Source organism: Danio rerio, chromosome 22 (genome assembly GCF_052040795.2).
Source record: "Danio rerio strain M-AB ecotype USA chromosome 22, GRCz13ab, whole genome shotgun sequence".
NCBI classification, from domain to species: domain Eukaryota; kingdom Metazoa; phylum Chordata; class Actinopteri; order Cypriniformes; family Danionidae; genus Danio; species Danio rerio.
Genome location: NC_141042.1, coordinates 36,359,873 through 36,386,010, shown reverse-complemented (window position 1 = coordinate 36,386,010; position 26,138 = coordinate 36,359,873).

Sequence of the window (26,138 nt, the reverse complement as noted above, 5' to 3'; positions counted from 1 at the left end):
GAAGAGTGAGACAGGGTCAAGTGGCATGAGAGTGGAGTGGTGGAGTGAGTGGTAGTGTGAGTCCCACAGAGGAAAGGATAAAACAAGGAGCAAAGACAGTGGGAGATGACAGAGAACATGTCTGAGACATTAACATTGGTAACAGTATGTTGACTTGGCACATGATTGACTTGTTAATGACCTCTGATAGGTTGCCTCCTTAAAATTGTGGTCGTTTTTTAAGAGGGTGGCAAGATGGAAAGTTAGCACACAGCAAGAAATGTCTTGAGCCAAGTCCGAGTCTCTTCCAAGTCCCAGTTGGACAAGTAGGCTTTTCTGTGTGGAGTTTGCATATTCTCCTTGATAGTGGGATTTCACCAAGTAGTATAAGCTCCTGGACCAACATCTATGTTTCATAGCAAAACTGCGTGGTTCGCGCATGCTTGCTTGTCCTTGTGTTTGTTGTTTTGTTTGTGGCATGGTGTTTCCTCCTTAGCACTTCAGTCAAGTTGGTTTTTGTTTTGGCTGGTGCTGGGATTGGACCATGCACTTCGCATCTGTGAAGGCACGGTAGGTGTTTTATTTATTGTGTGTTTGCTTCTTGCGCTGTGTTTGTGATGTCGTTGTTTGTTACACTTGGCTTGTGTTTACACTTGGCCATGTGCTGTTGTATCATGTAAACACGCGATGAATGAATTTTCTCATTGGCTGCATCTTCTAGTCTTTTTTTCCGTGAGCACATGGCTTGTGTTGTCCTTGTACCATGTACTCGCCTGTCTATTGTCTAGTCCCATCCTCATTGTTGTCCAATTATTAATTTGTTGTGCTCTCATTTAAGGTCTCCTCATGTCTGCTGTCTTGTCCAAGTTCACCATCGTTTCCAGTCTTTCCTTGTCGTGTCTTGCCTTCATCCAGTGCCTCTACAAGGCACCACAAGGGAGGGTCTCCCATCTGGTGAAGGACTGTGTGAGAGTGTGCACCAGAGAACCAGAGGAATGTTTACTCTCTACCCTTGTCTCTTCTCATCCTTATGTCTCTTTTCAACCTATACCTTCCCCCACCTTCCAGGCTTGTGCGAGGTAATGGAACTGCATGAGAAGAGTGGGACAGGGTCAATTGGCATGGGAGTGCAGTGAATGGTAATGTGAGTCCTACAGAGGAATGGATAAAACAAGGAGCAAAGACAATGGGAGATGAGAGAGGACATGTGAGAGACTTTACATTGGTTACATTATGTTGACTTGGCATGTGATTGACATGTTGATGACCTTTGACAGGCTGCCTCCTTTTCTATTTGTTATTATTTTTTTCATATTTTTAAGAGGGTGGCAAGGTGGGGAAGTTAACACAGTCGCCTCATAGGCTAATAAGAAATGTCCTGGGTGGAGTCCTGGCTCTTTCAAGTCCCAGTTGGACCAATAGGCATTTCTGTGTGGAGTTAGCATATTCTCCTTGTTAGTTGGATTTCACCAAGTAATAATAATAATAATAATAATAATAATAGTTCCTTACATTTATATAGCGCTTTTCTGGGCACTCAAAGCGCTTTACACAATGGGGGGGATCTCCTCATCTACCACCAGTGTGTAGCATCCATCTGGATGACGCGCCGGCAGCCATTTTGCACCAGACCGCACACCACACACCAGCTGATTGGTGGAGAGGAGACAGTGATGAAGCCAATTGAATATGGGGATGGTTAGGAGGCCATGAAGGACAGAGGCCAGTGGGCAGATTTGGCCAGGATGCAGGGGTTAAACCCCTACTCTTTTCGAAGGACATCTTGGGATTTTTAACGACCACAGAGAGTCGGGACCTCGGTTTAACGTCTCATCCGAAAGACGGCGCTCACTGAGCAGCGTCCCCTTCACTATACTGGGGCATTAGGACCCACACAGACCGCAAGTTGAGCGCCCCTGCTGGCCTCACTAACACCACTTCCGGCAGCAACCTAGCTTTCCCATGTGGTCTCCCATCCAGGTACTGACCGGGCGCAGCCCTGCTTAGCTTCAGTGGGCGACCATGTGAGAGTTGCAGAGAGCAAGCTGCCGGCTAAGTAGTATATGCTCCTGGACCAACATCTATGTTTCGTAACAAAACGGCTTGGTTTGTGCATGCTTACTTGTCCTTGTGTTTATTGTTTTGTTTTTGGCATGGTGTTTCCTTCTCAGCACTTCAGTCAAGTGTTTTTGCTTTGGTTGGTGCTAGGATTGGAACATACACGTCACATCTTCGAATGCACGGTAAAAGTTTTATTTATTGTGTACTCGATTCTTGCATTTCATTTGTTACCATTGTTTGTTGCACATGGCCTGTGTTTACACTCGGCCACGTGCTTTTGTTTCATGTGAACACATGTTGAAATAGTTTTCTCATCGGCTTTGTGTGTTCTAGTCATGTTTTCGTGAGCACATGGCTTATGTCGTCTTTGTACCATGTGTTCTCTTGTCTAATGTCAAGTCCCACCCTATTTGTTATCCAGTTATTAGTTTATTATGTTCACCTGGTTGTTTACCAATTTGCTCTTGTTTATAGTCTCCGCTTGTCTGCTGTTCTGAGCCAGTTCATCATTTTTTCCAGCCTTGCCTTGTGGTGTCTTGCCTTGTCCAGCCCTGATCCCTTCCAGCCCTGCCCAATTAAATTTGTTTGTTTCTTTGTGTTTTACTTATGGATAAGCTAAATTGGCCATAATGTGTCAATGGTAGAATGTGCGTGTGTTTACAACGCTCAGTGCTGGGTATGGCATGAAGGGCACCCAGTGGTAAAACACATGCCAGAGACGTTGGCGTTTCATACAACTGTGGCAACCCCTGATGATGCAGGGAATAAGCCAAAGGAGAATGAGTTTTTGTTTGTTGGGATACTCAATGTTGACTGGTTCCTCCCCCCTTGCTCCCTTGTCATCAATGGTTCTAAAATATGGAATAAAAGAAGAGCCATTATTAGAGACCCTTCTCCTGTAGGGGAATTTGTGGTGGATGGAGAAGAGTCTGCTGCTGTAGATGCTCAAGGCTTGTGTTAGACGAGCTTGTCAGGGAAATGGTTAGACTTGATGCCATCTGCCAAAACATGGAGGGACACCTGCCACCCAAGAGGCGATGGACAAGCATCTACCATTCACCAGAGGTCAAGGCCTGCTGTTATCTGCAATAATGGAAGGGGATCACAGAGTGAAGGAATGGAAACTCGTAGCCAGAGGAGCCAATGCCAGCCATCAGTTGATACAATGGTAAAAAAAAACCTTTAAATAAAGGGCATCTAGCAGCACTGTTAGCCACCATGGATGAGAGTCTGTGAGCTGCTTGAGGGATTGGGGACCAGAACAACGACTGTTTTCCTCTCTTTCATCTCTCGCCTATGCCTCTCTTATCCTTCTGTGTCATTTCCCCAACAGAATGTTATACACGATAAGTGGAGAGAGCCAAGCGCCAAGGGAGCAGAGTGGGGCCCATGGATGAACTGCGAAAGGATACAAGAAGGAGAGAGAAGAAAAGGTTGAGAGAGGACCAGGTCTGGGACATTTATGTTGATTATTTTTACTTGTCTGTTGTTTTAAGATAAAGGTTTCAACTCGTTTTCCCTTATCAACCAACAGTCACTTTCATAGTTGTTTCCCTTAGTCCCTGTGACGCACAACCCCCACAGAACTCAACATATTGAAAGAGGTCTCTCATGTGTAAGTGCCCTCAATCCACTACTGCCAAGCAAGTAATTGCATAAGTCAGGTTGTTATCATATGGTCTCACTGGACCGATGATGACAGTCTTGTTCTAAGATACTATGACCTTAAAGTTATGTGATTTAATTGTGTGAACAAGTCTTCTGGGATGTCACACACAAGAATGATCATGTGTATATGACAAATGCTGCAGAAGTTTAAATGAGATTTAGTCAGAAATCTCCCTTTAGAATTGCTCTAGGTTTTCATCACTGCCATCTATGATAGAGCTATGGGTTACATTTAATGCCAATGAGAGAAGAGGCAGAAAATCCATAGGTATATATCACTTTTCTTGAGCTTTTTAACTTTCCTTGTTTAAAGATTAGAAATCCTCTTTGCTCCACGAAGCACAACCTGTGTGAGTTATAGGCTTGACTTTAACAAATGAAATGAGGGGGGCAAAATGCCCCAGTGCTTGAAAATTCCATTAGAGGCACATGTCAGAGACAGTTACCGTTTGAAATGAGAATCACAGTTGCCAAAGTTTAGAGGACGGAGTTTTTTTTTTTTTTTTTGGTGTTCTGCTCAAACTGGTGTTCATCTGTCCTGAGGTGGATGGGGCTGAAGTTCACCTTTTTGTCTTATCTGGGGTTTATACTTCAGGCTATAATTACCAGCACTATTTAAAGAACTGCCAGCATTCGTCATTGTGCACCGAGGCAATAAAACGTGTTTACAGAGCCATGACCAGAAATGTGTATGAACTTTAAAGTATCTATTTATTTACTTTTGTAAAGGCAGTGCAATATAAGCTCAACCTAAATGTCATTTATTAACACTTAATTTAGGTTGTTGTATTCATTTAAGGCTGCAGTGAGCACTGACATTTTTCAATGTAATTTGACCTTACTAACCTTAAAATGTCTGCGTCACTCATGCAGTCTTCTTTACAACATAGACTTTTTTTTAAAAATCATATCTTGCATAGCTACACAGAGTAGGGACACCACTAGCTGGGGTTAGTTAGGACGATTCTAAGGACCCTTGCACTTTAGGGGCTGCAGGTGTTACTATTACTTGCTTGCTTGCTTACTCCCAGGACCCATTATATCGAAGGTGTTATTTAGCCACACCATGTTGGTGTTTCTCAACATCTAATTTTTACAAGGTGGGTGTTAGCCCAACACTAAACCCCCAACGTAAAGGACAAGGACATGCACACATACACTACAGACAATTTAGCTTTGCCAATTCACCTATGGCGCATGTCTTTAGACTGTGTGGGAAACCGGAGCACCCGGAGGAAACCAATAGGAACACAGGAAAGAACATGCAAACTCCACACAGAATTGTCAACTGACCCAGTCGGGACTCGAACCAGCGACCTTCTTGCTGTGAGGTGACAGCGCTACTCACTGTGACACCGTGCTGCCCAGGAGTTACTATTACAGGGCCCAATTCGTGCCCATGACAACAACCCCTTGCCCCTCTTCACTTTCAGTCAGCCAGGACAACACTCCTCCCTCCCTTCACTTTTGTCCGCACACCAACCCTCCTCCCCACCCCGGTCTTCACTTTTGTCCGAACTTTGGGCCCTCCAAAAAAATTGTCATAGGGCTCGAACCAGCCAGCAGCACTGCTGACACAGAGTATATATTTTAACCCTTGTTATAAAGTATTTTAATAAGTTATATACATATGTAAAGTTACAGAGTGTGTGTAACGGCTCCTGAATGTTTTCTTCTGATTAAAAGAATCACGCTTCAACTGATGTCTCAAAGTTTAATGTCTTCATGGTTATCATCGTCATCATCATGACATCTTCATGTTAATTTGACAACACTGAAACAGCGTGACACCCATTGGACACAATATCTTGACATTTACATGATGACACCGTGAAAAAACTGAAACAAATAAAAACAATCACATACAAAACGTCAATATTTTGCCTTTCTTTACAGCAGTTTAACTGAATTTGTTTCTTATCAAACCAGCATTAATATACACAGTCTTAAACTTCACAAATTAGCTGGTGGAACACAAACACACAAACAATAAACAGCATACCTTGTGCATCTTCTAATCAAAGTCCAGGAGTCATTAAGATTTTTTCAGTTTGTTCTTCTTTTATATAAAACAAAATGAAGTTCCTTTCTTCTTTACAAAAGCATATCGCTGCTCATGTTAACTGCTCATATTAACTTCCCGTTTTACCTGACAATCACACGGCTACCAAGATCACGTGACAGTAAACTAAACTACCTCTGTATCACCTGTAGGTGTCACTTTTATCCAATTTTGAATACAATAATTTTCCAACAGCATTAATAACATATGAAATGATTTATAAACAAAATATCTTTCCACAAAAACAACAGAACATTTAAAGAAAAATAAAAAACCCTTTACGCTGACAGCTACAGTGTGTGTGTGTGTGTGTGTGTGTGTGTCTTGTAAAAGGGCAGCATGAGTGATCCAGGCATTTTAAGGTTCAATCATTCATTCATTTTCTCGGCTTAGTCCCTTTATTAATCTGGGGTCGCCACAGCGGAATGAACCGTCAACTTATCCAGCATATGTTTTACGCAGCGAATGCCCTTCCGGCCGCAACCCATCACTGGGAAACAACGACACACTTTCATTCAAACACATACACTACATACAATTTTAGCTTACCCAATTCACCTGTACCGCATGTCTTTGGACTTGTGGGGGAAACCGGAGCACACGGAGAAAACCTATGTGAACGTGGGGAGAACATGCAAACTCCACACAGAAATGCCAACTGACACAGTCGAGGCTCAAACCAGTGACCTTTTTGCTGTGAGGCGACAGCTCTACCTACTACATCACCGCATCGCCAAATTTTCAGATTACAAAGTTCAAATTGGATTGAGATTTTTAGATTGCGTGAGTGTATGTTTTTATGAGTTGTTGCAATTAGGTTTTTTTCTATTACAATAGTTAAACCTATGTATTTTTTTTATTGTAAAGTTTTGGAAAACTTTAAATGATAAATACATTTTGAATAACGACATTAAAAACATAGTATAATCTACTTTTATGTCACAAACTAGGACAGCGCTAGCTTTAACACACCTCTGTGTCTGCCATTGAAGAACTGCAGCTGAGGATCCGCACGCCGGTTCTGTCCTGGACTCTGGGGATGAGCTGATGGATGGGGTTTGTTTCAGGGAACAGCTTTCATCATGGCACAAACCAACTTCCTACGACAAGCTCTTGAAAGCACTTATCCAGCGTGCAGACTTCTGTTTGCTCTGCTTCTTTGCCTTTGTGTGTCATGTTGTGCAACCATGATGCATGGAGAAAATAAGGGTACAAATTACTGTAGAGGATGAGATGTACAAACCCTATGAATAGTATCTAATATAAAATGAAAGGTAGTGAGCTTTTAGAGGTAGATGCATTTTTTTTTTTTACTACAGTACAGTATTTTTAATATGCAATATTTTAATGCGGTGGTGCAGTGGGTAGCACAATCACCTCACAGCAAGATGTCACTGGTTCGAGCCCTGGCTGGGTCACTTGGCAATTCTGTATGGAGTTTGCATGTTCTCCCCCTGTAGTTGTGGGTTTCCTCCAGGTGCTCTGGTTTTCCCCACAGTCCAAAAACCTGTAGCACAGGGGAATTGGGTAAGCTAAATTGTCTGTAGTGTATGAGTGTGAATGAGTGTGTATGGATGTTTCCTAGTGATGGGTTGCAGCTGGATGGCATCCGCTGTGTAAAACATATGCTGGATAAGTTGGTAGTTCATTCCGTTGTGGCGATCCAAGTTTAATAAAGCGACTAAGCCGAAAAGAAAATAAATGAATAAATGAATTTTAACCACCAGAAAATTTAAATATTTTTATAATGTTCCCCGTGCAACCCAGTTACCCCACTATGCTTCAATTAAACTATGCTTCAATTTTCTAATGCTGCGTTCACACCAGACGCGCATCAAGCACGAGTGATATACATGTTAGGTCAATGCAAACGCGCGAAAAGACATCCTGCGGTGCGATACGCGCGAATGGCGTGGCGCGAATGACGCGAATTGCGCAAATGGCGCGGGGCGAATTGAGCATTTTGCGCAAATCTCTTGAGTTCGAAAATCTGAACTTCAGCGGACATTCGCGTCGCGTTAACCAATCAGAAGCTTGCTCTTGTGGGGGCGTGATTGTGACATAGAACCTGTTGATGGTGTTCCGGAAGAAATCCTCCAGGCGACACCGACAACAAGTCATCAAACTGGGCTTGGCTCAGTCTGAAGCACCGCTGAAAGTCTCCGTCATCCAGGTTCAGTTTCTGGAGGAGTTCACAGAGATGGATGCACCTCTGAAAGGATGTAGTGGACTGTTTTGGACTGTGGACGCTGTTTTTCAGTCTTCATAAAGCACATAAACACTGTTATTTTCTTCATAAAATCTATGTTAGCCATTTAGCTATGAAGCTAGAGTCATCGGGCAGACAGAAGCCCTGCCATCATGCCAATCCGCGTCTGTTTTAAAGTGAATTTGACACGCGAATGAAGCGGGGTGTGACGCGCGAATGAAGCGAGTAAACTCAAATGTTCATGCGGCAATTTACATGCGAATATCACGATTTATCCGCGCGTTCCGCGTCTGGTGTGAACACAGCATTACTTTTCCATTGCAGTTTAATTTGGTACAATTCAATTATGGGGGCTTTCCCATGTGTTGCATGCCTAGAACTTGGTACTTTTTTATACCACCTCATGTGAGGTTACAAGGTAGCTTTTTTGTTAGAGCTGAGCAAAATGTAACTGAAGCAGCCAGAGCTTTGCTTACCCGTACAGTGGAAAAGCAACTTTACTGTTATTTACTATTTTATTTTATTTATTTATTTGTTCTGTTTTGATTTAGTAACAATTGTCCAACTACACTTAAAAAAGAGTGCTGCTTGCCTAAACTACTTATTGAAAATTTTTATGATTTTTTTTTTTGGGGGGGGGGGCAACTTAATGGTTATTATGTTCAATTCACTTCAATTTTTTAAGTTAACTAAATTGATTTCTTTTGGGACAACATTAATGAATTTTGTGAAACCCTGAATTTTATTACAGTATAGCTTTTTCATCCGCTTTTCTGGGACCGGTTCATAAGAGCAGCAGTCTCAGAAGAGGACCCCATTCCTCCCTCTCCCCCAAGACACTTTTTCCAGCTCTTCCAAGGGGATCCCGAGGTTTTCCCGGGCCAGCAGAGAGTCCCTCCAGCATGTCCTGGGTGTTCCCCGAGGCCTCTTCTTGGTGGGACATGCCTGGAACACCTCCCTAGGTAGGCATCCTGAAGGCAAGTGAAACAGATGCTTGAGCCACCTCAGCTGACTTCTATCGATGGGAGGAGCAGCGCCTCTACTTCGAGCTCTTCCAGGGTGACAGAGCTGTCTATAAGGATGTGCGCCATCCCCTGCGAAGGAAACTAACTTTGGCTACTTGTATACAAGATCTTGTCCTTTCAGTCACGACCCAATGCTCATGACCATAGGGGACAGTAAGAACGTAGATAGACCGGTAAATCAAGAGTTAATTTTCAGTATTCATTCTCAAAGTTTCCACAGTAGCCTTTACCAAGTAATAATTTTAGACTTTTCCAACCTATTCTAGCATCAGTTTTAATCCTATTTTTTATTGTCAGGCTATTTTATTATAATAAATATTATATTATTGCGTTTAAATTTTTAATAACTTTCTTGCAAACATTTTGATTTGTTGAATTTCACACTCTAGTATAGGATTTAATTGAATATTTTTGTAACGTTTCATTGAAACATTTTGTTTAAAATGTTTTAAAATTGCCTTAAAGCAAAAAGTTCGGTTCTGGTTCAAGTCCTAACTGGGTCAGTTAGCATTTTTGTGTGGAGTTCGCATATTCTTGTAGCTTGCATGTTCGTCCCGTGTTTGTGTGGGTTTCATCCGGATGCTCTGGTTTCCCCCACAGTCCAAAGGCATGCGCTATAGGGGACTTGAATAAACTAAATTGGCTGTAGTATATGTGTGTGAAAGAGTGTGTATGGATGTTTTCCAGTACTGAGTTGGAGCTGGAAATGCATTTGCTGAGTGAAACATATGCAGGATAAGTTGACGGTTCATGTTCGGTTTATGTTCTCACTATTAGTTTCACCCCTAACCAAACAATAGCTTATTTGAGGCAATGCTGTTACCCATTTTTGCATTAGCTCTTATTGTGTATTGTTTAAAGACATACCGTAAAGTATTTTATATTCTCAAATGGACTGTTCTGATCTTGAATGCTTGGATGTGGTCAATAAACCATTATGAACAACACAGTAACAGCTGTGACAAGAAACTGCGCCATCCCATTCACACAAACAAGCTAAGGTTAATTATCTTCCTCAAGGACGCGTTGTTCATGTTCATGGATCAACTGAAACATTTCAGTTACTCACCCAGATCTTTAACCACTATATCTCTCCATACATCTTCCTCTCAGCCCACAGATAAAGATAGCTTAAGGAACCGGCTCTACAGCAACGCTTCCTTGGCTTAGCTCTTTTTTTCTGGGTCGCTATGTGTTTGACCTTGTTGGATGAAGAGATAGAATTCAACTCTACAGACCCATTAACCTCCGTCTATAAGCTCATGTAGGGTTTCTCCAGCAGGACAGCACAGAAGCAGGTGCTGGAGATACATTACTGTGTCTGTGGCACTGAAAGCCCCTATCAATCTTCCAACGACAAGCTCTTCTTTTGGTCAGACCCAAGTTTAGAGAGGAGAAGAAGCGACTGAGACAGCTGTTTTGAGGTTCTGAGGAAAGAGGGTGATAAAAATGGTGCTTGTAGACAGTGAGAACGTTTACACAGGCATTAGTAATCTAATTATTTACTTTATTCTGAATAAGATAATGTAACATTTAAGGTGTTACCGTGTGTTTCAGAATAATCTTTTCGTGGTGCTGGTTCCACATAGATTGGTTAATGGAACATATCAGCAAACCTTCAGAATAAAACCAAGTTTTACGATTTTTAGATATTACTATGTGGCTGCTAAAGCATTCTCTGTGAATGTAAAGTCATTGTTAGCTGTTTGCGATGGTATTCTGTTTTGTCTTATCTTTTGTGACATGTTTTGCTGATTTTTTTAAGATGTAGCATATTGCTAGCAAGTTTACTAGCATGTTTTGATAGATTGGTGTTTGAATTTTGTGACAGTTGCAGTTTAAATTTGAATGTTTGACAGTTGAAATTTAAATATTGTGACAGCCACAGCTTAAATTTGAATTTTTGACAGTTGGAGTTTGAATTATGTGACAGTTGGCGTTTAAATTTGAATGTTTGACAGTTGGGAGTTTGAATTTTGTGACAGTTAAGGCTTGGGATGCTTTTTGTATGTGTTTATCGTCAGTATTTTTCGAGATGTTATTCCGGATTCAAACCCAAGCAATTTTTACTGGCGTTGAGCAGAAGAGTAAGCAAATTCACTTCTTGACGTTAGATGGCGCTACACAACTTAAGCTTCTGTCACCTGCTTGTAACACAGAAGAAGAAGACAGAAAGTTGACATTCTTGTTGTAATGAATGGTTTTAGCAGCTCCAGCTCTAGTAATGAAGAAATGATTATTGTTTACGAGTGCAATAAGCAGCTCCACGTTCATATCGCCTTTCGGCATCTCCTTGAATGAGCACTCACATTGACAGTTTTGCGCTTGAGCGCCTCCAAGTGCTTTTCACTGTAACTTCAGCAGCTCTGTGCACGTGAACAGAAGTGCCAATCTGATTGGTGAAGGTTTTGACGCGGCACGTCTAAAAAAAAAAAACATGCATGAGGCGTTTCTCTAAAAATTAGGTTTTTACTCCTAGCATATGGCGCGTTGGTGTGCATGAACACGTTGGCGCCCTTTATTTAGTCACAAGGCGTTAAACGTTGACAGAAAATGCGAGCAAAAGCAGTTTACAGTTTAAATTTGAATTTTTGACATTTGGAGTTTGAATTATGTGAAAGTCACAGTTTAAATTTAAATGTTTGACAGTTGGAGTTTCAATTTTGTGACCGTCGCAGTTTAAATTTGAATGTTAGACAGTTGGAGTTTGAATTTTTGCACGGTTGCAATACAAATTTGAATGTTTGACAGTTGGAGTTTGAATTTTGTAACAGTTGCAGTTTAAATTTTAATATTTGACAGTTGGAGTTTGAATTTTGTAACAATTACAAATTTGAATGTTTGACGGTTAGAGGTTGAACTTTGTGACAGTTGTGGTTTAAATTAGAATTTTTGATGGTTGGAGTTTGAATTTTGTGATAGTTGCAGTTTAAATTAGATTTTTTGACAGTTGGAATTAGTTTTTTGACAGATAGTTCATTTTAGATTTTTTGACGGTTGGAGTTTAATTTTTCTTTTACAGTTGGTGTTCAAATTTGTTTTTCAACAATTGGAGACTCTTGAACATTAAAGTGGAGTAAGTCTATGTGAACAGTCTATGCTTTTTTTTACATTTTAAAGTCTGATCAGTTTGCATATATATATATATATATATATATATATATATATATATATATATATATATATATATATATATATATATAAATATATATATATATATATATATATTTATATATATATATATATATATATATAAATATATATATATATATATATATATATATATATATATATATATATATATATATATATTTATATAGCAACCTGAGTCAGAACAGTCTGAGTGCATGTACAAAAAGTTATAATTTGAAAGCTCTAGAACAAGTCAGAACGTTTTGTTCAATAATAATAAGTTGTTTAAACAGCATAACAGTTTTTTCTCAAACCAATTTAATACTACTAATAAAAACGTCTCCATCGCTTAAACAGCTATTAAATAAATGAATCTCGAGGTTACAAAGCACAGCAAAAAATGAATAAATAAAATAAAAGAAGAACACAGTGTCTCCATTCCTAGCATTTGCACATAATAATTTTTTTGTGTTTACCTGTTAAAATATATCCAGAGAGACATGTTTTATATAGCCCAGTTTTGTCCACCTACCCCACGGCATGTCCTCCTCTGTCCCGATGTTAGTTTTGTTCTAGAAAAAAAAAAAAAAAACTCGCTGACTGTGTGTGTGGGTTTTGAAGATGAATTGTTTGCAGCTCACACTTTAAATCATAGACGCACACAGGCCTGTAGTTTAATCATATTTCATGCTGACCCCACTTATCTCTGTCTCTTGTTGTTTAAGGGTGTCAGGGGTCATCTCTTCTCACAGTCTGATGGCTGGAGGTCCTTAAGCCGTTCAAAAAACATCACAAACAAACCAATTAGAATATAATTATGTGGCCTTTTAAGAGACTGTTTAGTTTTACATTTCTTTGATTGGGATTTATGAAGTTTAATTTTTTAAAACAGCATTAATTTACTTCTTTTTTTTTTTGTTTGTTTTATCTTTCAATATTTTTTTTGTTTTGTTGCACAATAAAATATATTTTAGAAATATAAATGCACACAAACCCACAAAGTTTCGTATGTATTATTATTATTAGTTGTTCATTGTTTAACATTATATAATAGTAGTTTTAGTAGTAGCAGATATATGTAAATATATATATTTTAAAGGGTTTGTCAAGGGGATAATAAAAGTGTGTCTGTGTGTGTGTGCGCGTGTCATTAAAATGCAAGCATAAAAATATAGTTACTTGTTTAATAAAGTATTTATTATTAGTAGTAGTTGTTATATTGGTAATTTCTCATATTATAAATATATTTAAATTTTAGTTATATATACCTATGTTTTTTTTTTTTCTTAAAATTGCTATGAGCTGAAAAAATGTCCATAAGATTCATATATTTTAAAATATACTGTCTTGATTCAGTTGCACATCTTAGCATTATGTAATTTATATATTCACTCACCAGCCACTTTATTAAGTCCATCCTACTAGTACAGGGTTGGACCCATTTTGCCTACAGAACTCCCTTAATCCTTTATAGATTCAACAAGGTACTGGAAATATTCCTCAGAAATTTTGCTCCATATTGACATGATAGCATCATACAGTTTCTGCAGATTTGTTAGCTGCACATCCATGATGTGACTCTCCAATACCACCACATCCCAAAGGTGTTCTTTTGGATTGAGCTCTGGTGACTGTGGGGGCCATTTGATCACAGTGAACTCATTGTCATGTTTAAGAAACCGGTCTGAGATGATTCACGCTTTATGACATGGTGAGTTACCCTGCTGGAAGAAGCCATCAGAAGATGGGTAACCTGTGGTCATAAAGGGACATGGTCAGGACATGGACATGGTCAGCAACAATACTCGGGTAGTCTGTGGCGTTGGCATGATGCTCAATTGGTGCTAATGGGCCCAAAGAGTGCCAAGAAAATATCCCCCACACCATTACACCTCCACCACCTGCCTGAACTGCTGATACAAGGCAGGTTGGATCCTTGCTTTCATGATGTTGAGGCCAAATTCTGACCCGACCATCCAACTGTGGCAGCAGAAATGGAGACTCATCAAACCAGGCAACATTTCTCCAATCTTCTATTGTCCAGTTTTGGTGAGCCTGTGTTAATTGTAGCCTCGGTTTTCTGTTTTTAGCTAACAGGAGTGGCACTCTGTGTGATCATCTGCTGCTGTAGCCCATCCTCCTCATGGTTGGACGTGTTGAGTGTTCAGAGATGCTCTTCTGCAGACCTCAGTTGTAACGAGTGCTTATTTGAGTTACTGTGGCCTTTCTATCCGCTAGAACCAGTCTGGCCATTCTCCTCTGACCTCTGGCATCAGCAAGGCATTTCCCCCAACAGAAAATATTTTCTCTTTTTCAAACCATTCCCTGTGAACACTAGAGATGGTTGTGCGTGAAAATCACAGTAGATAAGCAGTTTCTGAATTACTCAGACCAGCCTGTCTGACACCAACAATCACAAACACCAACAATCTATCTATCTATCTATCTATCTATCTATCTATCTATCTATCTATCTATCTATCTATCTATCTATCTATCTATCTATCTATCTATCTATCTATCTATCTATCTATCTATCTATCTATCTATCTATCTATCTATCAGTGTGACTGGCAACCATCCTCCATCTATTTGTCTGTATGACTCGCAACCATTCGTCCATCCATCCATCCATCCATCCATCCATCCATCCATCCATCCATCCATCCATCCATCCATCCATCCATCCATCCATCTATATGACTCGCATTCATTCATTCATCCATCAATCCATCTAGCCATTCATCCATCTATTCCATCCATCCATTCATCTGTCTCTCATCTATCAGTTAGCACTGGAAGTAATCAAATTAATGTAACTTAGTTACTTATTAAAAAAAAAACTGTAGCTCTACTTCATTACATATACATTTTACATTGGTGGTATTCAATGCAGTTATATACAGTCACAGTGGAATGTTTTACAATATCTTAAATGTTAATTGGTGATTCCCCAACTCTTTAAATAAGGTAAGTCACTAAAAATAAATCTATTTAAAACAAACAGCTTGGCTGAGAGTTTTTTTTTTAGCCAAACAATACCAATAGAAAATTTTCACAAGATGGTGATGGCGAGTTTCAACAGTCATTTGCATCTTAAATCCTCAAAAGTTTTTAATTTGTCTAAAATGAAACATCTATGAGTTTTTGTCCATGTTTTAAAAAATACTCTGGAAGTCATGCCTTCCATGTGAGTTGATTTTCTTACTTTCTTACTTTGGAAGTCAATTGTTAGAAGCTTCCAGATTTATTCAAAATATGTTCTTTAAGAAACTATATAAGGGTTGAATAAATAGTAAGCAAATTTTCATTTTTTGGGTTTGCAAAATGTTTCTAATGCAGTATATTATGGTGGAGTTTTCTTTTCCTATTTGAACAAATTGTGGTGCTAGGAAAATGTATTTTTGGTAATGTCTCATTCACTGCTCTTTAAGTTTATCCAACTATGATGGCTTCCACTACTAAGATTCACGGAAATGTGAAATGTGTGTCTTTGTCATCCCATGATCAGCAATTTACATAACTCTAAGCTAAGCATTTCTCAGAGAGTGTTATAGCAAAAGACAAAACTTACTGGAAATTTACAAGTGCTACTGCGTGTTTGTCATTCACTGTACTTTTACAAGCTTTTCAGATGAGAAAATGGTTGTTTAGACTTCAATAATACCAATTTATTATGAAGACATTGCCTATTTGGCATTTGGATCAGTTTCAAGATGTAAAAACCAGGACGACATGGGCGATTAAGTGCTAAAATTCTTGCCGCGAATAGCCTTACCATGGACACTTCTTCTGGAATCTACAGTTGACTTTGATAATAGTTAAACACTTTTTAAAATTTGATATTGCTTATCATCCACTTGGCTATGATTGACTGTAGGCTCTTGATTTGAGACAGAGTGCCAAAGGCTGCACCCGGAAGCTCTAAAATTATTATTATTATTTTTGCATGTAGCATTCAGATGTAGATTTCCAATACATGAAGGCATTAAGGAACGTCAAAATGCAAATTATGAATTTTGAAGGCAGGATAGATGAGTCTTCCACTGCCTTTAATATCCTATATATATATATATATATATATATATATTTTTTTTTTTTTTTTTTTTTTTGTGTGTTCCAATTTTGAGATTTCCAAACAAACAAAAACAACTAAGCATCTCGAAGAAGCACTAGTGAGTCATTTTGTTTGTTTACGCAATATTTTGGACACCATTTACTTCTTGTGAGAAGGTAGTATTTTAGTAAGCTAATATGCCTTTAGTTATCATCAAAGTTCATACTATGTTGCTGTATACACCTAAATCATTATGATGTCTCAGAAATCATTCTGAAATATGCTTCAAGAGGTACCGTCAAAGAGTCCACTGCCTCATAAAGTAAGACAAAAGTCAGTTGCCTACATTTTCAGAAGCAGCCAAATGTAACCTATCCGAATTTTCACGGATGAGTCAACTTAAATGTTAAAAGGTTGTAATGTCACAGTTCAGTGCTATGTGAAAACAAGAAAACATTTGTCAGCTTCAAGGGATTCATGCAATATGCAATCTACTAAAGCCTCTAAAGGGACATTTCTGCTTAAAAGTTTCTAAACCCATTGTAGAATCTGCTATTTTAATATTTTTTTTAACCAGATAAAAGGGCTCATAAAACTTTTTTATACAGCCATTTTCTGATTAAAACTATTACAAAACAAAAAATAATATCTGAATTTATAAAAGTTTCCTATTCAAACACTGAACATACTCTTGCATTTTAACTGTCTTTCAATGCCTGAATGATCCCTGACAGTTTTAATATTTTGTGGCAGTTGTTCACGAATCTCTTGTTGGTCTTAAGAAGTTAAACTGCCTGCTGTTCTTCAAAACAATCCTCCAGCTCCTCTACATTTTTGCTTTACTTTTATCTTTTGCATATTTGACCTCTTTCCAACAGTGACTGTATGATATAGAGAGTCATCTTTTCACACAAAAAAGCAACTGAGCAACTCAAACACAGTTATTACAAAAAGTAAAAACATTTAGTGATGCCTGAAGGAAAAACAGTGTATTAAGTGTGAACTTTTGCACACTTTATTTATCAATGTTTTTCTTACTTGAATCACAGTTCATATAGTGCTACACTGTCAACTGACAAAAAAATCTAATTTAAACTGCAACTGTCACAAAATTCCAATTCCAATTGTCAACGATTCTAATTTAAACTGCAACTATTATAAAATTCAAACTCTAACTGTCAAAAATTCAAATTCCAACTGTCAAAAATTCAAATTTAAACTGCGACTGTCACAAAAACCAAACTGCATCTGTCACAAAATTCAACCTCCAACTGTCAAAAAAATTGAAACTCTTAACTGTCAACAATTCTATTTTAAACCAACTGTCAAAAATTCAAATTCCAACTGTCAAAAATTCTAATTTAAACTGCAACTGTCACAAAATTCAAACTCCAACTGTCAAAAATTCTAATTTAAACTGCAACTGTCACAAATTTCAAACTCCAATTGTCAAAAATACTCATTTAAACTGCAACTCACAAAATTTAAACTCAAACTGTCAAAAATTATAATTTAAACTGCAACTATCATAAAATTTAAACTCCCGCTATCAAAAATTCTAATTAAACTGTAACTGTCACAAAATTCAGTCTAACTGTCAAAAAATCTATAATCTATCTATCTATCTATCTATCTATCTATCTATCTATCTATCTATCTATCTATCTATCTATCTATCTATCTATCTATCTATCTATCTGTCTATCTGTCTGTTTGTCTGTCTATCTCACTGTCTATGAAAGAGGACAAATCCAACACAATCTCTCGGCAATTCGTAACTTTTTGATTTAGTGGCTAATTTGTATGAATTTGTACGATCTAATTCGTACAATTTAGTACGTTTGCTCATTCCCCAATGATGGTTGGGTTTAGGAGTGGGGTTAGGTTCCACGTCTTCACTGAACTCGTACAAATTCGTACGAATTAGCCACTAATCTGGCAAAACGTAAAATACGTAAGTTTTCTCGTGAGATCAGGCTGGACAAATCACACATTTAACCATCTGAAACCAATGACAGGTGACCAAGGCTGTTCTTTCCAGACACAATTCAGTAATATTCTGTGTCCACTACTGCGATTATCACCACTGTATACCTTTGGTTCTCCCTGTCAGGCTATTGTACAGTAAATGTTCAATTATGAGGGACTCGAGTGGATGTGGAGGCCTTATCTTGAGCCCCAGAGTCGGAGCAGATTGACACACACACACCTCTCCAGGATAAATCCTTCACACACTCCACCGGGGATAATGCGGAGATAAGATTTCCATGAGAAGTGAATCCCTGACTTCAGCTTTTCTACACTTCAAAAGGTAAAAGAGCGCTTTAAGGAAATGTGGCCTACAATGCAACACTTGCTGGAATAGTGAGATAAATGAATCGGTAATTTTCGGGATGTTTACATAACATTGTTTTTAAGTAAAAAGAAGACATTTGTATGTACTTTTGGCCATTTTTTTAATTCTGATTTCTGAGTTGATGTTATGCAGTATTGACTTTTTCCCTCTGAAATACAAATCACTCAAATTATTATTATTTTTATTTTATTTTTATTTTTTTTCCTAACTGGTATTGTTTTTGTTTTTTTTTGTTGTTTAAGTGTTTTTTAACTAATAAACAGCCAATATCTCGATAATATGCAGGTAATAAGCCACTATTAAAGAGTGTGTATTGGTACTTAAACTAAAGTGTTGCCAAAAAAATAAAAAATAATAGTGTCCTATTCAAGGAAACTGCCTTTAAATAACAAAACACTGTTTACAGATGTAGTTTTTTTTTTGTGTTTATCGTTGCCTCAGATGTTTGGCCTTTCACAATGGTCAGCGCACCCTTTTCCTATCAGCTCTCAATGCATTCAGTGCTATCTGCCAGCACAGCCAGCCTCCATTTATCAGGGAACAAGAGTCTGTTCTGCGCCACTATTTCTGGGAGACGTGTATTTTTGGTCGCTGCATGATAGTCATTAAGTCTTTAAATGTATCCCATGGTGCAATTAGCCCACCCACACAAGAGAAAAGCTCGCCGGTGATTGGTGTGGGATGTCAGATGTCGACCCCCGCACGTCTCCACTGCTGGCGGTATCAGCAAGTCGCACGTTTGCAGCGCAGCTTTAGATTACGACAATGAGAATCATCCCAGGTTAAGAGGAAAGGCTTAATAGACTTGATGCGCAAAACGCTTCAGCATAATTCAACGCTTGTTCAGAGGTTGAAGCAATTTAGTGGAGGTTGGTTGTTATGGAGGCTTGTTTCCATCACAGGATATAAAAAACGTTATCAGGGATTGCAATTTACCTGAAAATAACTTATTCATTACCATAAAAGTACAATTTCTAAAGCTGCACACAAGGGCTAGAAAAAAATTCTCATTTCAGAAGAAAAATGTAAAAAGTTGGCACTATATATATATATATATATATATATATATATATATATATATATATATATATATATATATATATATACACTACCTGACAAAAAATTGTGTTGCCTATCGATGTTTTGGGAACAACAATGTCTAACCGATCATTTGGTACCAGAAGTGGCTTATATGAAAGGCAAAGGCCTCTAGATTACGCTTATTTGACCAAAATAAAATATAATCATGCCTTGATTTTGAATGATTTCATTAAGACAGTAAGTTCAGATCATCATGAGCTTGGAGGACTGCATCCATACACCTCTGCAATGACCTAAATCACGTATTAATAAAGTCATCTGGAATGGCAAAGAGAGCATTCTTGCAGGACTCCCAGAAATAATCAAGACTCTTTGTGTTCATCTTCAACACCTCCTCCTCCAGCTGTTGGTAAAGTTCTCTCCTGAATCAGAGCGAGTTCAGGCTGTGCTACCATTCAGCTCTGCATGCAACAAACTCACACTCAGTCAGGCGAAGTAAAAGTCTCATTGCCTAGGATGTCAATCAATTTAAGCAAGTTCTAGCCACGAATAAAATAATAGGCTATTTTATTATTTTAAGATTTTAGGCGAGGGGTTGGTAATTATATTATACATGTTTAATTACATTCAAGTCAATGAAATAATAACTTTAATAAATGAAATATGTTTGTAAGAATGTGGTGGGCCAGTAAAAAGCAGCTGCAATGTTTACTGTTTAACCCTCTGGGGTCTGAGTGTGTTTTGGGGCTCTGGAGAAGTTTGGACATGCACTGACATTTGTGTTGTTTTCAGCATCTTAAAAACACATAAATGGCTAAATTGTGATAACACTGTAAACAGCACAAGTTGGGCTACAATATTACCTAAGCAGAATGTTTGTATGTGTTTGTGTTTTTGAGAAAGAAACGTTTATGCGTGGCTAGTGAAAAACTAAAAATTTAAAGTCATTGAAACAAGGCCGTGAAACACACAGAGAACATTTGTGCACAAGACTTTTGAGAACTGGATCTTGTAGCCTAGTGTTTTTCCTTCAAAATGATGTGAGAATCATCTTGTTCACTTGCTCACAGATAATAATATAATGAGTTAAAATTTCTAAGTCACTTTTTGAGTGAAAATGGTTTATGCGGGAAGGTGTGAACTATCATTACTATGCAGTGAGTCACACCTGAGAAGACAAAGACGTGCATAATGAGCTGCATAATGAGCCATCAGACAGGTATGTGACTAAGGCCCCATTTACACTAGTGCGTTTTAGTTTTAAAACAGCGTTTTAGATCAAAAACGATCCGCGTCCACACTAGGGTTTCACCCAGCGTTTCTGAACATATCTCCGTCCGCACTACGCCACCAAAAACAACTATCACGTGACCATTCGCGCACTCTGGGCATGCACGTTCTAGTATAAACAGAAAGCATGCGTCTCACTCGGCATTTGGTTATTGTTAGTCAACAAACACCGGTTGAACAATGAACGAGATGGCAAAGAAAGCAAAAGAGGTATTTTTGTGGACAGACGACGAGGTCGAGTTGTTACTAAACATAACAAATGAATAACTGCACAATGGTGCCTAAAACAGACAATAGTGCAAACAACGCTCACATTTCTGTGTCCATGTTGTTGTTTACAGTGAAGGCTAGCATTAAAGCCATGTGTTATAGTCATGTGATGGGGCTTGACGAATAAGGGAAGGATACGCAATGACACAAAAGCCCCAATCAGGTAGCGAATCTCAGCAGCCCCGCCTCCGTTTTGATGTCTCCGTTTTCTTCATCCACACTGAGACAGAGCAGCAGCGTTTCAGAATGTAAACAGCCTCTCCAGCGTTTTTGAAACGCACCGTTTTTGATGCTCGAAAACTCTGGCGTAGTGTGGATGGATGGCGTAACCGTAGCAAAACTTATGTGTTTTCAAACTAAAACGCATTAGTGTAAACGGGGTCTGAGAGGGAAGAGTTTCAAGAAGGAATCAGAGAAAAGTTTATATACCTTTTTGTTTGCAGTTTATTTAAGATATATCAATCACACAAAATAACTGGAGACACACTTGTGAGAGTCAGTACACTTTATAAAACTCTGCAACTTTTATAAACTCACATATAGCAAATCTACTGAAAAAGTTATTTGTTAATGAAGTTTCGTTGCAAATCGAGATATATCCATTTTGAGAAATGCTGGTTATTTGACATTATTATTTGAGACATCAAGAGTCAAGTTCATTCACAAATTTTATCAAAAAAAATAAAAATTGTCTTGGAACAAAATATTCTTTATATCCAGGAAATTTTTTTTTAATTAACTTTGTCCATAAATTGTTCATAAATAAGTCAAAAAACATGCCAAAATGCAACATATTATCTTAACATTGTCAAACATCTTAAATTGGTTAAAAAAACAATACAACATTGATTTATGGAATAGTACAAAGACTGATTAAAAATAATAAGATTCTGAGTTAATTTGGTAATCTCATATTAGAGCAATGTAATCAATTGAATGATGTCATAAAATAAGCGGCATTAATTCAATTCAATTCAATTCAGCTTTATTTGTATAGCGCTTTTACAATGTAGATTGTGTCAAAGCAGCTTCACATAAATGGTCATAGTAACTGGAACAGTGTGGTTCAGTAACTGGAACAGTGTAGTTCAGTTTTTAGTGTTTAAGTTCAGTTCAGTTTAGCTCAGTTCAGTGTGATTTAATCATTACTGAGAGTTCAAACACTGAAGAGCCAATTCATCAATGAGAGCCATTAATTTCCGCCCTATCATGTTATGTACGCACAGTGCATACAGCCATATGGCTGCAGGTGCCACTGATACAATATAAAACTGTATATAAAGGTACATGATCAGAATGAGCCTGGGTTGATTTATGCCAGGGGTCACCAATCCTGGTCCTGGAGGGCCGGTGTCCCTGCAGGGTTTAGTTCCAACTTGCCTCAACACACCTGCCTGGATGTTTTAAGTATGTCAAGTAAGAGCTTGATTAGCTTGTTCAGGTGTGTTTGATTAGGGTTGGAGATAAAATCTGCAGGGCACCGGCCCTCCAGGAACAAGTTTGGTGACCCCTGATTTATGCTTTGTAAATTCATTCATATACATGTATTTTCCACTCACTTACCACATATTTAAATTTAAATTTCAATACATTTTCCAACCTATTATGATTTTTCCTTTACCTTTTTTTATATGAAGTGTGAAATGTAAACACCAAACACAACAGCACTTTTATTTGCTAACATAAGGCACAAAAAAATGTCATATTTCCAATTGTGTCTCACACTTAACAGATGTGCCATTCCTTTCTCAACGAATCAGTTTATTACACTTCAAATGCTTCAACAATTCACGTCATAATATTCTTAGCCTCATATTGACACTAAAAAGCATTTCTGTTTGATCTCCCAGTCGCCATTTCAGCATATGAAATGTATTCATTCAACATTATGCAATATGCATCCGGCATGCGCATGGGAAACAAACTGAAAACGCTATCAACAAGGCCCTTGATGGTTGCTATTGTGTCTTTGTACGTACATCTGCGGAGAAAAATTGTGCCATTTTTTAAATAGCTTATGCATTCTGAAAGCTGGAAATGGCGTTCAGTGACCTGTGAATGCAAGAATGAGGAGTTTCTGCGTTCTGTTCATTTGTATTCAAGTTTCTTTTTTGATGGTTTTTCATCCTCATGGTCACTACGTTGAATCAAAAAGCTAGTTCAGCTAAATATGATGAAAAAAAGCAGTCATTATTTACTCACCTCTGTATAAGCAATTATGAATGAACGAATGTTTCAAAGATTGCTCAAGCTGCTCTACTCCATACAATACATTGTAAGTTTAATATTTAGTATAAAGGCACTGTAAACTAACCTAAATTATACATTTTTTAATATATACTTATTGATATGATATAATTAATTTAATATACTTTAAAAATACACTCACCTGCCACTATTTGGGCTAACTGCTCGTTAACGCTAATTTCTAATCAGCCAATCAGATGGCACCAGATCAATGCATTTAGGCATGTAGACATGGTCAAGACGATCTGCTGCAGTTCTGAATGGGACAGAAAGGGGATTTAAGTGACTGAACATGGCGTGGTTGTTGGTGCCAGACAGGCTGGTCTGAGTATTTCAGAAACTGCTGATCCACTTTGATTACTTACCATGTCATAAAGCGTGAATCATCTCTGACTGGTTTCTTGAACATGACAATGAGTTCACTGTACTCAAATGGCCTCCGCAGTCATCAGATCTCAATTCACTAGAGCACTTTTGGGATGTGGTGGAACGGGAGATTCGCTTAATGGATGTGCAGCCGACAAATCTGTAGCAACTGCGTGATTGTATCATGTCAACATGTAGCAAAATCTCTGAGGAATATTTCCAGTACCTTGTTGAATCTATCTCATGAAGAATTAAGGCAGGTTTGAAGGTAAAAGGGGGTCCAACCAGCTAGGAAGGTGTACCTATTAAAGTGGCCAGTGAGTGTAGCGATAGATCGACGGATAGAGAGTATAAGCAGTCAAAATATATAGATAGGGCACTTGCAAATATACACTGACTGCTAGGGTCATGCTTAACATTCCATAGGCATAGGAAAAGTGTGCTGTCAGCAAACATGTTGCTGTGTCGGTGCAGTCACTGTTGTGTGTGTGCGTGCTCGCGTATGTTTTCCTGTGCTCTGCTTGAAAGCCAGCAGGAAATGTCTGAAGGGGTCTGATTTAACATTCAGGTCACGGTCAGGGGCCGCATCAAATCCTGACCTGAAACAAACGTCCAAACCTCTGTCGAAGACACAGCCTACAAAACCGCACACCCTCGACTGCCCTTACATGCGCAGCCAAAAATAACCACGCTTCAAAACAACCCAGCTCTCACCTGAACCCTAAAACGAAAGCCAGCTCTCCTCTGGTTGTTTTTCACAAATACCTTTTGATGTTTTGCCAAGAACTCGCACCCTCCATTAAGTGCCACGCTCCATTGTACTTGTTTCCGCAAAGCACATTGTCATGGAATATTACATATAATATGTGACGGGAAGACAAAAAAGGCTCCTCGAAAGAGCAGCCAGATGACATTCTGTAGGAGAAAAGAAAAAAAAAGCACTGGTTTGATCACATTATTTCTATTCTTGACACCCCAGGTGGCAGGAGGAGGGAAATGCGCTTTGAGTCGTGTGGAGCTAATGGAATGGAAAGGTGTTGTGGAGGGAACAGAGCTCGATTGTTTGCTTCCTCATTGAGCAGGGGAGAAGAGACCAGGAGGAATCGATGTCCCGGCTTATTAAAACTGCCCACTTCACTTACCTAGACAACAGCCGACTCAGAGAGGAGCCGCTGTCCTGGAAAAGGCCGAGATTTTACACGCCACTGAGAGTCTGTTAGAGCTCAGTGTAAAATTCCATTGACCCTGCTGTGAGCTGTGATGCTTTACATTGTAAAAGCGGAGGATATCTGATAGGACTATATTAGCTTTATAAGCTCTTTCATGTATCCCAGCCTGAAACATGTGCCTCAGCTCAGTTTTTTATGCAAAATGTAAAATACGTAGCTCAGATGACAAATCCACTAGAGGGCACTGCATAGTTTTTTTGAAGCTGAAAAACACAACATAGGCTCATTCTGAAAACCTAGCCCTATATACATTTCTGGAGATTGCGAAATATGTAGTCTGAAGAACTTATGGCTGCCTTTCATCTTTAAATTGAACGCTACGTGTGAGTATGATGTCTCTGTCAGTAATAATGTCTTGTTTCCACTGAGTGGTACAGTATGGTACGGTTTGGGTCTGTATGGGTCACCTTTATAGGGCTTGCGCTTCCACTAACAAGGGTACCCTTTTAATGGGCGTGGTGTACGACAGAGAGTTTTAGTCACTGTCATTCTCGCTCTAGAAAATGTTTACAGTAAATCTGTACGGATTGCTTACGCCCTATTCACACGGGGCTTCAGCGTCAACGCTTGACTGAAGGCGTGTCTGAAGTTGGGGCTGAAGTGATCGTCATAAAAGCGTCAGCCAATGAAATCCAGTCAGCAATAGGCCACTGTCTGAGCTGGTGTATTTGCATACAGCGATCTGATTGGCTGACGCTTCCGTTGGCGCTTGAAAAGTTGAGCTAGTCCCAACTTCTGCAGCGAGCAACGCTTCTGAAGCGGTGCCGACGGATCCACAATGCAGTTTGGCAACGCCTGACGTCACCCATTCAAAGTGAATGGGAAGCGTTGACGCTGACGCCCCGTGTGAATAGGGCGTTAGTGCTGAGTAGCTGTTTTACTCTGTGGTGTTGTCTGCGACACTGGATGCCTGCTTTACTTGTTGGGGAGCTGTCCATGGTGCTGAATGTCTGCTTTTCTCTATAGAGTGCTGTCTGTGGTCTAGAATATGTGGTTCACTCTTTAAAAGATACATTCTTACCAGCAGCATTGCTTAGATCCAGAATCCAAATCATAGAATGTCGAATTACAAACAGTCAACTAACCAATGTTTTTAATTTCCGATGTGCATCAGGTTAAATATAATAACATATTAGTCTATTAAAT